Source organism: Tursiops truncatus, chromosome 18 (assembly GCF_011762595.2).
Source record: "Tursiops truncatus isolate mTurTru1 chromosome 18, mTurTru1.mat.Y, whole genome shotgun sequence".
In the NCBI taxonomy this organism is placed as follows: domain Eukaryota; kingdom Metazoa; phylum Chordata; class Mammalia; order Artiodactyla; family Delphinidae; genus Tursiops; species Tursiops truncatus.
The window spans coordinates 49,655,621-49,671,279 of NC_047051.1; the positions used below are offsets into that span (position 1 = coordinate 49,655,621).

The window sequence follows — 15,659 nt, forward strand, 5'->3', positions numbered from 1 at the left end:
ACTCCAATGAAGATGTTAAAAAAAAAAAAAAGTGTTCAATGTTCCTGCCCTGGGAAGAGACTTACCACCCAAGGTTTTTATAAGCAGCTGGTCAGGAAGGCACCCTCTGCCCAGCAACAATGATAATTCCAAACTCCAAGAAGGAAAGCAGGTGTTCAGCATAATTCACATTGTTTGCACCGTCTAGGCAAAGTGGATCATTTTTATCAGTTAGGGAGTGGGTCAAGTGCCAAGTTCCCAGATGCCAGCCAAGTACCACCCCTGTAAAGCGGTCCTAATTAAGATAGTAGCCTCCAGCCTGCTATGTTCTCTCTTGTCTGCACAACTTGTCCCATCCTGAAATGCCTTCCATTCCTGTTCGTGTGGCTTTGTAGGGTAGAATAATGATACAGAAAAACTGGACATTGCCTCCACTTGAAGAACTGTCTCTGCCCTGTAGCACTTGAGGTCTATAAACGGTGTGTTTTATCATTGCATTAACTAAAACTGGTATCTCCAGTAGGCTTAGAGCTGCCACAGACCAAAGAGCTGTAATCATTTTAACCCAGGCATTTAAAATGACAATGTGAGTTTAAAGGGAATTTTTATATGTTATAACAAATTTACTTTGAAGTCCTATCTAAAAAATATCTCAGACAGACAGATAAGTCCCGTATGAAAACTGGGCCCGCCTTAAGGTCTGTGATAGTTTATGTAGGGGAACCTCTTTGGGGATGTGAAGTAAATGGTGGGTGTCCATTCAATTCAACAAATGTGTACTGAAGGCTTAATATGTGCCAGAGGATGTTCTTGGCGCAGGTGATTAGAGCAGTGAACAAAATAGGCAAAAACCCCTTACAACCGTGAGCTTACAACCTAGAGTGAGTACAGAGCCAAGCAACAGGACAAAGAAAGTGCTCTGTACCTCTTCTGGGCCAGCTGTGCTTCCTTCGTTCCTCCCCTGGTGGGAATGTGAGTTTCTGGAGCCTGAGTTGGGTTCAGGGACCAGGGAGCCCAATGCATGTGAGTGAATAGCCCCAGTTCTTCCTGGGAGAATATAGTCTGTGACAACAAAGGAACTGTAGGGGTGTATCTTCCTTGTCAATTCTGGCACGACTGCCCTGCATGGAGCAAAGCTACAGGGAACTGAAGGAAGGAGGAAACATCATGACCAGATGCACTGTTTTCCTTCCAGGAGAGCTGCACACGTGTGTGCGGGCACCCACCATGGTGTGGGGTCTCTTCCCACCACTGAAATCTATCTGCAGCACTGCAGTTTTTATTATGCACTAGTGAAATTGCCCTATTATTCCTCTCTTCTCCTACCCTACATTTTAAAAAGTAGCTTAGTGATAGTTCACAGAAAGTGACCATTCAGAAGGCATCCAAAGCAGGTGTTTCAGAAGCCACTACTCTGGCTCCTGATGAAACCCTGCCCAGCAGTTGACAGCTGCACAGCACATTAAAAGAATGTATGATGCTTCAAGTGTCATGGCTTTATCTGAATCAGACAGAACAGAATAAATACCTTCACAGAAATAATGAAAATTTGTCTAGTCGCCAAGTTCAGTTGCTAATGCAGATATCTACACTCAGATATCGTTGTCTCACTTAAAAAATTCTCCCTGCTCTTTGTTGGAGTTAATTCTAAAAGCAAGTCAACCCACTCCAGTTACGGCTGGTGCCCATATAGAAGCCAACCTGGAGGTTCAGTAAAAAGCCTTTGCGATGGCCCAATGCCCAACTGTTTAAAACACAGCATGAAAGTATTGCTTCCGACTTTAACAAATGAAAAATAAAAATGACAAGGTGCTTGTCTAGAAACCACGGATATCTGGATAATTCAATGACAGTTATTTCATCATTGAGTCACGATCCCATTGAAAGCACCTATCATCAAGTGGTAAAATGTGTAATTCAATTGGTTGGAGCTCAACTATTTTTACTTGAACAATTTCTTCCAAAGACTGTGAAGTATCACTTTTCAAATACATTATAAAGCACTCCCCACATCATTTTCCCCATTCCATCACGATTTTCACGCGAGGGGCCATGCCACGAAGGCACATGTCTGCACCATCTCATTGGTAGTATCCTGGCAGGATTCCCTCACATCCCCATAGCTGTGTTTGCATCTAGGCTTCTGGGTGGCAGTGGCTGGGTCTGCATCAGCAAACCTATCAGAAGAGGAGCTCTAACTGAGGGGGAGAAAATGTTTCTTAGGCACCTGACAGCATGACTGTGAAGAGAGTTAAAATTATCAGCTCACACCAGCCTCTCAAACACTACAATATTTGGAACAAAAGCTCACAAGCACTGTGCACATAAGAAATCTGTTCCAACATGAGGATTCATTGAAATACCCAGTTAGTAAGAGAAAGGAAGGCTATATGGACTAGGGTCAAGAGGAAATAATTCAAGTAAGCACAATTGGATCCATGTAGCTGAATGACATCATACAAGATAACTGCTACATTGAAACTGTTTCCTTACAGACTAAGCCAGAGTATTTTGTAAGAATACATCTTCTCGATGGTTCAATGCCACCTGGTCTTATCACTTTAAACCACAGCCCCTTGCCATGGCCGCCCCGACCTTAAGGCCAATCACCAAATACTGCAGCCCCATCATGAAAGATACTTTGTTAAGCTATTAGAAAAGCAGTCACACATATTCATCTGGAAGGAGGGAAACAGGAGAGTGCTTACCTGACAGGAAGCTTTTCATCCTTTTCTTCTCTATCCACAATATTATCCTGACCCACTGTGACTTCACAAGCAGGAAGGTTTCAGCTGCAGCACAGGGAAAGGCAGCACCAGCTCATGGGCTTCTTAGCGCAGCAGAAGGGTTGAAATGTCCTTTACAGAACTGTTGACAGTGCAGCTCTGGGTCACCCCAAAACCACCTGCAAAGACAGGGGGCCTGGGATTATTTGAGGCAGAACCTATGATCAATTAATTTTTAAGCAAAGAATTAAGGCGTATAAGAGCAATAACACGTGAATCAAATGGCAGAAGAGCATTTCCTTAAAGTCTTCTGGAGTTGGTAATGACTTTGATTAATTCATTAACTTAGTTTTTAAAAAAATATTTATTTATGTATTTATTTGGCTGCACTGGGTCTCAGTTGCAGCATGCAGGATCTTCGTTGCAGCATGCAAACTCTTAGTTGTGGCATGTGGGATCTAGTTCCCTGACCAGGGATCGAAGCCGGGCCACCTGCATTGGGAGCCCAGAGTCTTAGCCACTGGACCACCAGGGGGGTCCCTCATTAACTTGGTTTTAAAGTCAGGATAGCAATCTATATTTGTCAAAGTGGCTCAGAGATGTTTTTGTAAAAGTTGTTGCAAAATGCTAGAACACAGACCTAATCATTATGGCTTCAGTGTAGCCCTTGTAGCAAGTGGACTTTATAGACAGACAGAAAGGGTTTATATTAACCTAATAATAATAAAAATAATAAACATTTTGCATCAACAGTATGAAATTCTGAATCGCAAGCTGGAATACCCATCATGATGCTAATTTTTGCTAAATATTTCAAGTTTGGTACAAAGTAGAACTATATATATTTTTAAAGCATTTGAGATAATTTCATTTCTCCTAAAAACAAAAACCTCTTTTTATGTGCTAGAATAAAAGTGTTTTTTAAAAATAGCAGTAATTTTTTTATTGATTTACAAGCAATACTGTCTTAGATGTGAATACACTAATTTTAGCATCAGACCTGCCAGGCAGTAATCTTTATAAAGTTGTCTTAGGGCAAACCTATTTGCAATGGAAGAAAAGAATAAATTGTCAAAACACCAGCAGCTCAAATACGATAATTTCCCTCACCCTCCCTGGGGTTTTGTAAATAGATATTTAAATTTGTTTATACATAATAAACTTGGTGTACACATAATGTGTAGCAAGTCTCCAAAGATGGCGTCCCAGTATCCATGCCTCCCAATGTTCATGCCCTTTTATAGTCTCCCCTCCTTGAATCTGGTCTCACTTTTAATCAATAGAATGTAGCAGAAATGATGCTGAGGAACTCCTGTGGTTAGATAGTAAAAGGAAAGCCTGGTTCTCTTGGAACGTTTGTTCTGAGCGATGCCAGCTCTCACATGAGCAACTTAAGCACCTGAGGTCTATGGGTTATAAGGAAGCCCAAGACTGCCACGTGGCCACACGCCAGCCAATCCCAGCTCAGGCACCAGACATGGGAGTGAAGACACCATTGTGGTGTTTTGCAGCCCCAGCTACTACCCGACTGCAGCTGCGTGAGAGATCTTAAGCAAACCCAGCTAAGCCCAGTCAACCTACAGAAACAGGAAAGATGATAAATTACTGTTTAAGCCACTCAATTTTGGTGCTGCTTTTTACACAGCAATAGATATCTGGAATACTGTATATGTAAAGGAGCAGTAAGCAACCAATTTAGATAGATAAGTATCCACATATTAGGGTTAGGAGCAACACACTCCTAATCTAAAACAATGACCCCCAGTTCTCACTGTGGGACATCTCCAAATTGCCTCCCAAAATATCAAGAATATTGTGAACGTTTAAAATAATCTTAGGGGCTTCCCTGGTGGCGCAGTGGTTGAGAGTCTGCCTGCCGATGCAGGGGACGCGGGTTCGTGCCCCGGTCCGGGAAGATCCCACATGCCGCGGAGCGGCTGGGCCCGTGAGCCATGGCCGCTGAGCCTGCGCGTCCGGAGCCTGTGCTCCGCAACGAGAGAGGCCACAACGGTAAGAGGCCCGCGTATCGCAAAAAAAAAAAAAAAAAAAAAAAATCTTAAAACTGATTTTAGCTGTTGAGTTTGAAAAAGAAGTATATAACATATAGCTCCTTATGAAGGGGACTCAATTAAAAGAAATCAAAAATATCTAAGACAGTTATAGTTGTAAATCAATCTTTTATTTTAAAAGACGGAGTCACCTATTTATAAATGATTCCTGCACAGAAAAGGTCCAGAAACAGACAGTCCTCCACTGTGATTCCCAGAGCCCAACTGTCAGCCGCACTCCTCGTGCCACCTGTCACCTAGGAGCTGAATCAGAATTGCAGTGTACCAGGATCTCCAGGTGATTCGTATACTCATTAGGTCTAGATTGGTGGCTCCCAAACTTGCTTGCATATAAAAATCATCCAGGAATCTTAATTCCAAAATCCAGGCCCTAAGGCCACAGGCCTTGATGGTTTTGAAGCCCACCAGGTAAGTTCAGGTGCAGCCATGCCTGAGAACCACTGGCCCCTCTAGGGAGAGCACTGGTTCTCAAACTCAGCCACATAGTAGAATCACCTGGGGAGCATCAAAAACCACTAATGTCTGTTTCTACCCTCAGAGTCCTATGTAACTGGTCTCAGGTGTTACCTGGGCATTGGGAGGTTTTAAAAATTCTCCAAGTGTTTCTCATGTGCTGCAGACCCAGAGCCTGGAACAGAGGTTCAAAATGGTAGCTGAACGTGCACCACTCTTTCAGGCAGACGGTTTGGAAGTCAGGGAGCATTAATAAAAATGAACAGTTGGCCTCACAGTTTTCAGCTCACTCACCATGTATCCTGACTGCATCAAGCTTGCTGAAGTTCAGGTCTGCCAAGTCTTGTACATCCCCATGGGCCCTCCTGGCACTTTCCTCTGGCATATTTCTCTGCTCTTCTGTTGGGCTCTCTTTCAAGTGATTAATAATGTGCATCTGCTCAACATTAGGAGCAAATATCTTCACCTTCAAAAATAGAAATAAAAATAATGATGTCATTACCTCTATGAAAACAATCAAGCAAATCAATCTCAGATCCTAAACCAGAAAGGAAAGTCAGAAAACTACTAAGTAATTCTGTGTGTCTTCACGGCCAACACCAACTGCAAATATTACAGGCCAACTGCAAGGGAGAAATTGCAGGGGATTTCTAGAGGAAAAAAAAAATAGAGCTATAAATTAGCTTCCAGAAAGGAAGCCGAACAGAAAGAGGTTGGTTGCCTGTATTGTGTGTGAGTGTGTGTGTGTAGTTAAAGCATATATATATGCTTTTTTAAAAAATTAATTCATTTATTTTTGGCTGTGTTGGGTCTTCGTTTCTGTGCGAGGGCTTTCTCCAGTTGCGGCGAGCAGAGGCCACTCTTTATCACGGTGCGTGGGCCTCTCACTGTCACGGCCTCTCCCTTTGTGGAGCGCAGGCTCCAGACGCGCAGGCTCAGTAGTTGTGGCTCACGGGCTTAGTTGCTCCGCGGCATGTGGGATCCCACATCTTGAACCCGTGTCCCCTGCATTGGCAGGCAGACTCTCAACCACTGCGCCACCAGGGAAGCCCTACGTTTTTTAAACAGATGGATGAAAATATCCAATTTGACAGACAGGAACATATAGGGCTGCAAAACATGGGAGAATTGATTAAATCAGCCCTTGAAATATTTCCAAAGCAGTGATTCTAAACCCTGGTTGCATATTAGAATCCCCTGGGGTGTTTGAGGCCAAATAGACCATTTACATGGGAATCTTTGGGAGTAAAGCACTAGCCTGGGCAATGGTATGTCTTAAACCTCCCCAGGTGATTCCATCATTTGCCAGGTTGGCAATCCAGGATCTAAAGCAAGTGAGATATAAAACTCACAACCTCAGGGCTCTGAGTTAAAATCCCAGGGCTTTTAATACCAAGAGCCCAAAGCAGATTTGGAAGTTCTCACTTGCCCCACTTCTATCCATCTAGCCTCACCAAACTCTGGATTAACACCCACCCTGGCCTGCCATCAGAAACGCTTGGACGGGGAGGGAATCACTGCAGTTCCCTTGCCCCCAACCCTTAAGTCCTGCAGGGGCACTGATGTGGGGAGACATGAGAATTTGGAGGTTCAGGGCAGGCATCTGTATACTGGGGGACAGCCTTTGAGTCATATCTTCTTCACTGCCTTCTTCTCTACTCTCAAGCTTGAGGTCCAGTTCTTCTGGAGGTGGACAGGGCTGGTCTGAGTCAAATGTCCCCTGACTCTGAGAAGGCATCACTAGGGCTAGAAAGCATAAGGTCATGAGTCTCAGCCTTCTGTTACTAAACTTTGTATTTGATTAAAATTTATATTAATATTCTAAACATGCTCTCTGCTCCATAGTTTTGTTTTTACAAAATTGAGTAATATCTCCTACCTTTGATATATGTGAGAGAGATTCTAAACACATACATATCCCATTATTTGTGAAAAGACTTAGAACATTCTGAAGGGAAAGACAGATGCAAACAAACATGAAGTGGTTTTTAAACCAATAATCTGGAAACAGATTGGCCCGCAGTTGCTTCATGGAATTAATTGGATCCACCAGCCCAAGGTGGAGGTGAAGGTCAAACATACTTCTACCACTAGGGTGTCCCTTGGACCCTTTAACAACGTGTTGCATTGTAATCAAGAGTAAACAAGTCCCCAAAACCAAACAACCCAATCCAAAAATGGGAAGAAGACCTAAGTAGACATTTCTCCAAAGCAGACATACAGATGGCCAAATGGCACATGGAAAGATGTTTGACATCACTAATTATTAGAGAAATGCAAATCAAAACTACAAGGGGGTATCACCTCACACCAGTCAGAATGGCCATCATTAAAAAGTCTACAGAGAAAGCTTCAAAATGGAGGAGTATGACATGGAGACCACCTTCCTCCCCACAGCTACATCAAAAATACATCTAAATGTGGAACAGCTCCTACAGAACACCTACTGAACGCTGGCAGAAGACCTCAGACCTCCCAAAAGGCAAGAAACTCCCTCACGTACCTGCGTAGGGCAAAAGAAAAAAGGAAAAACAGAGACAAAAGAATAGGGACGGGACCTGCACCAGTGGGAGGGAGCTGTGAAGAAGGAAAGGTTTCCACACACTAGGAAGCCCCTTTGCGGGCGGAGACTGCGGGAGGCGGAGGGGGAAGCTTCGGAGCCACGGAGGACAGCACAACAATAGGGGTGTAGAGGGCAAAGCACGGAGATTCCCGCACAGAAGATCGGTGCCGACCGGCACTCACCAGCCCGAGAGGCTTGTTTGCTCACCCGCGGGGCCGGGCTGGGGGAGGGGGCGGTGCTGGGAGCTGAGGCTCGGGCTTCGGAGATCAGATCCCAGGGAGAGGACTGGCGGCGTGAACACAGCCTGAAGGGGGCTAGTACGCCACAGTTAGCCGGGAGGGAGTCCAGGAAAAAGTCTGGAACTGCCTAAGAGGCAAGAGACCATTGTTTTGGAGTGTGCAAAGAGAGGGGATTCAGAGCACCGCCGCGAGCCATGGCTATCAGCGCAGACAACAGAGACGGGCATGAGACGCTAAGGCTGCTGCTGCAGCCACCAAGAAGCCTGTGTGAAACACAGGTCACTCTCCACACCTCCCCTCCCGGGAGCCTGTGCAGCCCGCCACTGCCAGGGTCCCATGATCCAGGAACAACTTCCCGGGAGAACACACGGCACGCCTCAGGCTGGTGCGACGTCATGCCGGCCTCTGCAGCTACAGGCTCGCCCCGCATTCCGTACCCCTCCCTCCCCCCGGCCTGAGTGCGCCAGAGCCCCCGAAGCAGCTGCTCGTTTAACTCCGTCCTGTATGCGTGAAAAACAGACGCCCTCAGGCGACCTACAAACAGACGCAGGGTCAAATACAAAGCGGAACCCCAGGAGCTGTAAGAACAAAGAAGAGAAAGAGAAATCTCTCCCAGCAGCCTCAGGAGCAGCGGATTAAAGCTCCACAATCAACTTGATGTGCCTGCATCTGTGGAATACCTAAGTAGACAACAAATCATCCCAAAATTGAGGCAGTGGACTTTGGGAGCAACTGTAGACATGGGGTTTGCTTTCTGCCTCTAATGTTTTCCTGGTTTTATGTTTACCTTAGTATAGTAGTTAGAGCTTATTCACACTGGTAGATTTGTTTATTGATTTGGTTGCTCTCTTCCTTTTTTTTTTATACGTATATATTTTTTTCTTTTTCTCCCTTTGTGTGTGTGTGTATGTGTATGCTTCCTTGTGTGATTTTGTCTGTATAGCTTTGCTTTTACCATTTGTCCTAGGGTTCTGTCTGTCCGTGTTTTTTGTTTGTTTTTAGTATAATTCTTAGCACTTTTTGTCATTGGTGGATTTGTTTTGGTTTGGTTGCTGTCTTTCTTTTATTTCTTATTACTTTCTTATTGTTAATTATTTTCTTTTTTTTTAATTATTTTATTTTTTTCTTTCTTTCTTTCTTTTTCCTCCCTTTTCTTCTGAGCCATGTGGCTGACACAGCCTTGGTGCTCCAGCTGGGTGTCAGGCCTGAGCCTCTGAGGTGGGAGAGCCGAGTTCAGGACATTGGTCCACCAGAGACCTCCCGGCTCCACATAATATCAAATGGTGAAAGCTCTCCCAGAGATCTCCATATCAACACTAAGACCCAGCTCCACTCAACAACAGCAAGCTACAGTGCTGGACACCCTATGGCAAACAACTAGCAAGACAGGAACACAACCCCACCCATTAGCAGAGACGCTGCCTAAGACAATAATAAGTTCACAGACACCCAAAAACACAGCACTAGACACGGTACTGCCCACCAAAAAGACAAGATTCAGCCTCATCCAGCAGAACACAGGCACCAGTCCCCTCCATCAGGAAGCCTACACAACCCACTGAACCAACCTTACCCACTGGGGGCAGATACCAAAAACAACGGCAACTATGAACCTGCAACCTGCAGAAAGGAGACTCCAAACACAGTAAGTTTAACAAAATGAGAAGACAGAGAAGTACACAGCAGATGAAGGAGCATGGTAAAAACCCACCAGACCAAATAAATAAAGAGGAAACAGTGGGTCTACCTGAAAAAGAACTCAGAGTAATGATAGTAAAGATGACCCAACATCTTGGAAATAGAATGGAGAAAATACAAGAAATGTTTAACAAGGACCTAGAAGAACTAAAGAGCAAACAAACAATGATGAACAACACAATAAATGAAATTAAAAATTCTCTAGGGCTTCCCTGGTGGCGCAGTGGTTGAGAGTCCGCCTGCCGATGCAGGGGACATGGGTTCATGACCCGGTCCGGGAGGATCCCACATGCTGTGGAGCGGCTAGGCCCATGAACCATGGCCGCTGAGCCTGTGCTCCACAACGGGAGAGGCCACAACAGTGAGAGGCCTGCATACCATAAAAAAAAAGAAAATTCTCTAGAAGGAATCAATAGCAGAATAACTGAGGCAGAGGAACGGATAAGTGACCTGGAAAATAAAATAGTGGAAATGACTACTACAGAGCAGAATAAAGAAAAAAGAATGAAAAGAATTGAGGACAGTCTCAGAGACCTCTGGGACAACATTAAATGCACCAACATTCGAATTATAGGGGTCTCAGAAGAAGAAGAGAAAAAGAAAGGGTCTGAGAAAATATTTGAAGAGATTATAGTTGAAAACTTCCCTAATATGGGAAAGGAAATTGTCAATCAAGTCCAGGAAGCACAGAGAGTCCCATACAGGATAAATCCAAGGAAAAACACACCAAAACACATATTAATCAAACTATCAAAAATTAAATACAGAGAAAAAAAATTAAAAGCAGCAAGGGAAAAGCAACAAATAACATACAAGGGAATCTCCATAAGGTTAACAGCTGATCTTTCAGCAGAAACTCTGCAAGCCAGAAGGGAGTGGCAGGACATATTTAAAGTGATGAGAAAGAAAAACCTACAACCAAGATTACTCTAACCAGTAAGAATCTCATTCATATTTGATGGAGAACTTAAAACCTTTACAGACAAGCAAAACCTAAGAGAATTCAGCACCACCAAACCAGCTTTACAACAAATACTAAAGGAACATCTCTAGGCAGGAAACACAGGAGAAAGAAAAGACCTACAATAACAAACACAAAACTAAGAAATTAAGAAAATGGTAATAGGAACACACATATCGATAACCACCTTATATGTAAATGGATTAAATGCTCTATCCAAAAGGCATAGACTGGCTGAATGGATACAAAAGGAAGACCCATATATATGCTGTCTACAAGAGACCCACTTCAGACCTAGGGACACATACAGACTGAAAGTGAGGGGATGGAAATAGATATTCCATGCAAATGGAAATCAAAAGAAAGCTGGTGTAGCAATTTTCATATCAGACAAAATAGACTTTAAAATAAAGACTATTACAAGACACAAAGAAGGACACTACATAATGATCAAGGGATCAATCCAAGAAGAAGGTATAACAATTGCAAATATTTATGCACCCAACATAGAAGCACCTCAGTACTTAAGGCAAATGCTAACAGCCATAAAAGGGGAAATAGACAGTAACACAATCATAGTAGGGGACTTTAACATCCCACTTTCACCAATGGAAAGATCATCCAAAATGAAAATAAATAAGGAAACACAAGCTTTAAATGATACATTAAACACATGGACTTAATTGATATTTATAGGACATACAATCCAAAAACAACAGAATACACTTTCTTCTCAAGTGCTCATGGAACATTCTCCAGGATAGATCATATCTTGGGTCACAAATCAAGCCTTGGTAAATTTAAGAACATTGAAATTGTATCAAGTATCTTTTCCGACCACAACACTATGAGACTAGATATCAATTATAGGAGAAAATCTGTAAAAAATACAAACACATGGAGGCTAAACAATACACTACTAAATAACCAAGAGATCACTGAAGAAATCAAGGAGGAAATCAAAAAATACCTAGAAACAAATAATGAAAACAGGGTGACCCAAAACCTATGGGATGCAGCAAAAGCAGTTCTAAGAGGGAAGTTTATAGCAATACAATCCTACCTCAAGAAACAAGAAACATCTCAAATAACAACCTAACATAACACCGAAAGCAATTAGAGAAAGAAGAACAAAGAACACCCAAAGTGAGCAGAAAGAAAGAAATCAAAAAGATCAGATCAGAAATAAATGAAAAAGAAAGGAAGGAAATGAGAGCTAAAATCAATAAAACTAAAAGCTGGTTCTTTGAGAAGATAAACAGAATTGGTAAACCACTAGCCAGACTCATCAGGAAGAAAAGGGAGAAGACTCAAATCAGTAGAATTAGATATGAAAAAGTAGAAGTAACAACTGACACTGGAGAAATACAAAAGATCATGAGAGATTACCATATGATAATCTCAATAGATGCAGAAAAAGCTTTTGACAAAATTCAACACCCATTTATGATAAAAACTCTCCAGAAAGTAGGCATAGAGGGAACTTACCTCAACATAATAAAGGCCATATATGACAAACCCACAGCCAACATCATTCTCAATGGTGAAAAACTGAAACATTTCCTCTAAGATCAGGAACAAGACAAGGTTGCCCACTCTCACCACTATTATTCAACAGAGTTTTGGAAGTTTTAGCCACAGCAATCAGAGAAGAAAAAGAAATAAAAGGAATCCAAATTGGAAAAGAAGAAGTAAAACTGTCACTGTTTCCAGATGACATGATACTATACATAGAGAATTCAAAGATGCTACCAGGAAACTACTAGAGCTATGAATTTGGTAAAGTAGCAGGATACAAAGTTAATGCACACAAATCTCTTGCATTCCTATACACTAATGATGAAAAAGCTGAAAGAGAAATTAAGGAAACACTCCCATTTACCTCTGCAACAAAAAAAATAAAATACGTAGGATTAAACCTACCAAAGGAGACAAAAGACCTGTATGCAGAAAACTATAAGACACTGATGAAAGAAATTAAACATGATACAAACAGATAGAGAGATATACCATGTTCTTGGATTGGAAGAATCAACATTGTGAAAATGACTATACTACCCAAAGCAATCCACAGATTCAATGCAATCCCTATCAAACTACCAATGGCATTTTCACAGAACTAGAACAAAAAAATTCACAATGTGTATGGAAACACAAAAGAACCCAAATAGCCAAAGCAATTGTGAGAAAAAAAAACGGAGCTGGCGGAATCAGGCTCCCTGACTTCAGACTCTACTACAAAGCTACAGTAATCAAGACAGTATGGTACTGGACAAAAACAGAAATATACATCAATGGAACAGGATAGAAAGCCCAGAGATAAACCCACACACATATGGTCACCGTATTTTTGATAAAGGAGGCAAGAATATACAATGGAGAAAAGACAGTCTCTTCAATAAGTGGTGCTGGGAAAACTGGAGAGCTACATGTAAAAGAATGAAATTAGAACACTCCCTAACTCCATACACAAAAATAAACTTGAAATGGATTAAAGACCTAAATGTAAGACCAGACACCATAAAACTCTTAGAGGAAAATATAGGCAGAACACTCTATGACATAAATCACAGCAAGATCCTTTTTGACCCACCTCCTAGAGAAATAGAAATAAAAACAAAAAGCAACAAATGGGACCTAATGCAACTTAGAAGCTTTTGCACAGCAAAGGAAACCATAAATAAGATGAAAAAACAACTTCAGGATGGGAGAAAATATTTGCAAATGAAGCAACTGACAAAGGATTAATCTCCAATATATACAAGCAGCGCATGCAGCTCAATATCAAAAAAACAAACAGCCTAATCCAAAATGGGCAGAAGACCTAAATAGACATTTCTCCAAAGAAGATACACAGATTGCCAACAAACACATGAAAGGATGCTCAACATCACTAATTACTAGATAAATGCAAATCAAAACTACAATGAGGTATCACCTCACACCAGTCAGAATGGCCATCATCTAAAATCTACAAACAATAAATGCTGGAGATGGTGTAGAGAAGAGGGAACCCTCTTGAACTCTTGGTGGGAATGTAAATTGATACAGCCACTATGGAGAACAGTATGGAGGTTCCTTAAAAAACTAAAAATAGAACTGCCATATGACCCAGCAATCCCACTATTGGGCATATACCCTGAGAAAACCATAATTCAAAAAGAGTCATGTACCACAATGTTCATTGCAGCTCTATTTACAATAGCCAGGACATGGAAGCAACCTAAGTGTCCATTGACAGATGAATGGATAAAGAAGATGTGGCACATATATACAATGGAATATACTCAGCCATAAAAAGAAACGAAGCTGAGTTATTTGTACTGAGGTGGATGGAACTAGAGACTGTCATACAGAGTGAAGTAAGTCAGAAAGAGAAAAACAAATACCGTGTACTAACACATATATATGGAATCTAAAAAAAAAAAAAAAGGTTCTGAAGAACATAGGGGCAGGACAGGAATAAAGACGCAGACGTAGAAAATGGACTTGAGGACATGGGGAAGGGGAAGGGGAAGCCGGGATGAAGTGAGAGAATGGCATGGACATACATACACTACCAAATATAAAAAAGACAGCTACTGGGAAGCAGCCACATAGCACAGGGAGATCAACTCTGTGCTTTGTGTCCACCTAGAGGGGTGGGATAAGGAGGGTGGGAGGGAGACACAAAAGGGAGGGGATATGGGGATATATGTATACACATAGCTGATTCACTTTGTTATACAGCAGAAACTAACACACCATTGTAAAGCAATTATACTCCAATAAAAATGTTAAAAAAAAAATGCCTACAAACAACATGCTAGAGAGGGTGTAGAGAAAAGGAACCCTCCTACACTGGTGGTGAGAATGTAAGTTGGTACAGCTACTGTGGAAAACAGTATGAAGCTTCCTCAGAAAACTAAAAATAGAATTACCATATGATCCAGCAACCCAGCAACCCACTCCTGGTCATATATCTGCACAAATCTATAATTCAAAAAGGTATATGCACCCCTATGTTTATAGCAGCACTATTCACAATAGCCAAACCATGGAAACAACCTAAATGTCCATCAATAGTTGAATGGATAAAGAAGATGTGGTACACACATGCAATGGAATACTACTCAGCTACAAAAAAGAACAAAATAATGCCATTTGTGGCAACATGGGTGCAACTAGAGATTATCATACTAAGTGAAGTCATAAAGAAAAAGACAAATTCCATATGATATCACTTATATGTGGAATCTAAAATGACACAAATGAACCTGTCTATGAAGCAGAAACAGAATCATGGACATAGAAAACAGACTGGTGGTTGCCAAGGGGGGAGGCTTGGGGAAGGGATGGAGTGGGGGTTTGGTGTTAGCAGACGTGAGCTTTTATATATAGGATGGATAGACAACAAGGTTCTACTGTATAGCACAGAGAACTGTATGAAATATCCTATGATAAACCATATTGGAAAAGAATATTTTTTAAAAAGAATGTATATATATGTATAACAGAATCACTTTGCTGTACAGCAATAATTAACACAACACTGTAAATCAACTATACTTCAATAAAAAACGAGTAAACAAGTCCCTCTACTTCTGAGGAACTTCACCTCAAGGACAGACACCTGGCTTCATTAAACAACAGCAACAACCCAGAGCTGGTAGGACGTTGCCCTCCACCCTCTAGGAAGTCAATAACACCCTGTTGAACAAATGAATGAATAACAGCCACATAAATTTTAATACCCTTCAAGGTAAATAGGTGCTAGGTTTAAATGGTTTCTTTTCCTAAGTTTTAGAAGCAGGAGACCTGTTTTCTAAAAGGAGGAGCTTTGTCACTACCTAGTAATGACTTTAAGCAAGTCATTTTTCCTCCTGGGGAAACTCAGTGAGTTCCTCATGAATAGACATGTTCTCTGACTTCAAACTTCAAGTCTTGCAGTCAAAAAAATGAACGGGTAGCATATCTTAAACTATTATTTAA

The 15,659-nt window shown here is 41.8% G+C and overlaps 1 long non-coding RNA gene across 1 annotated transcript in view; it reads right to left on the bottom strand.

The window, feature by feature from the left end:
* The window catches only part of LOC117308818 (uncharacterized), a 497,295-nt gene that overhangs the window by 472,633 nt on the left and 9,003 nt on the right, over nt 1–15,659 (bottom strand). The window contains exons 2-3 of the long non-coding RNA XR_012327721.1: nt 5,522–5,693; nt 2,688–2,884 (exon numbers count right to left, since the gene is read on the bottom strand). This is a non-coding gene — a long non-coding RNA (uncharacterized lncRNA). The remainder of the gene's footprint in view (nt 1–2,687; nt 2,885–5,521; nt 5,694–15,659) is intronic.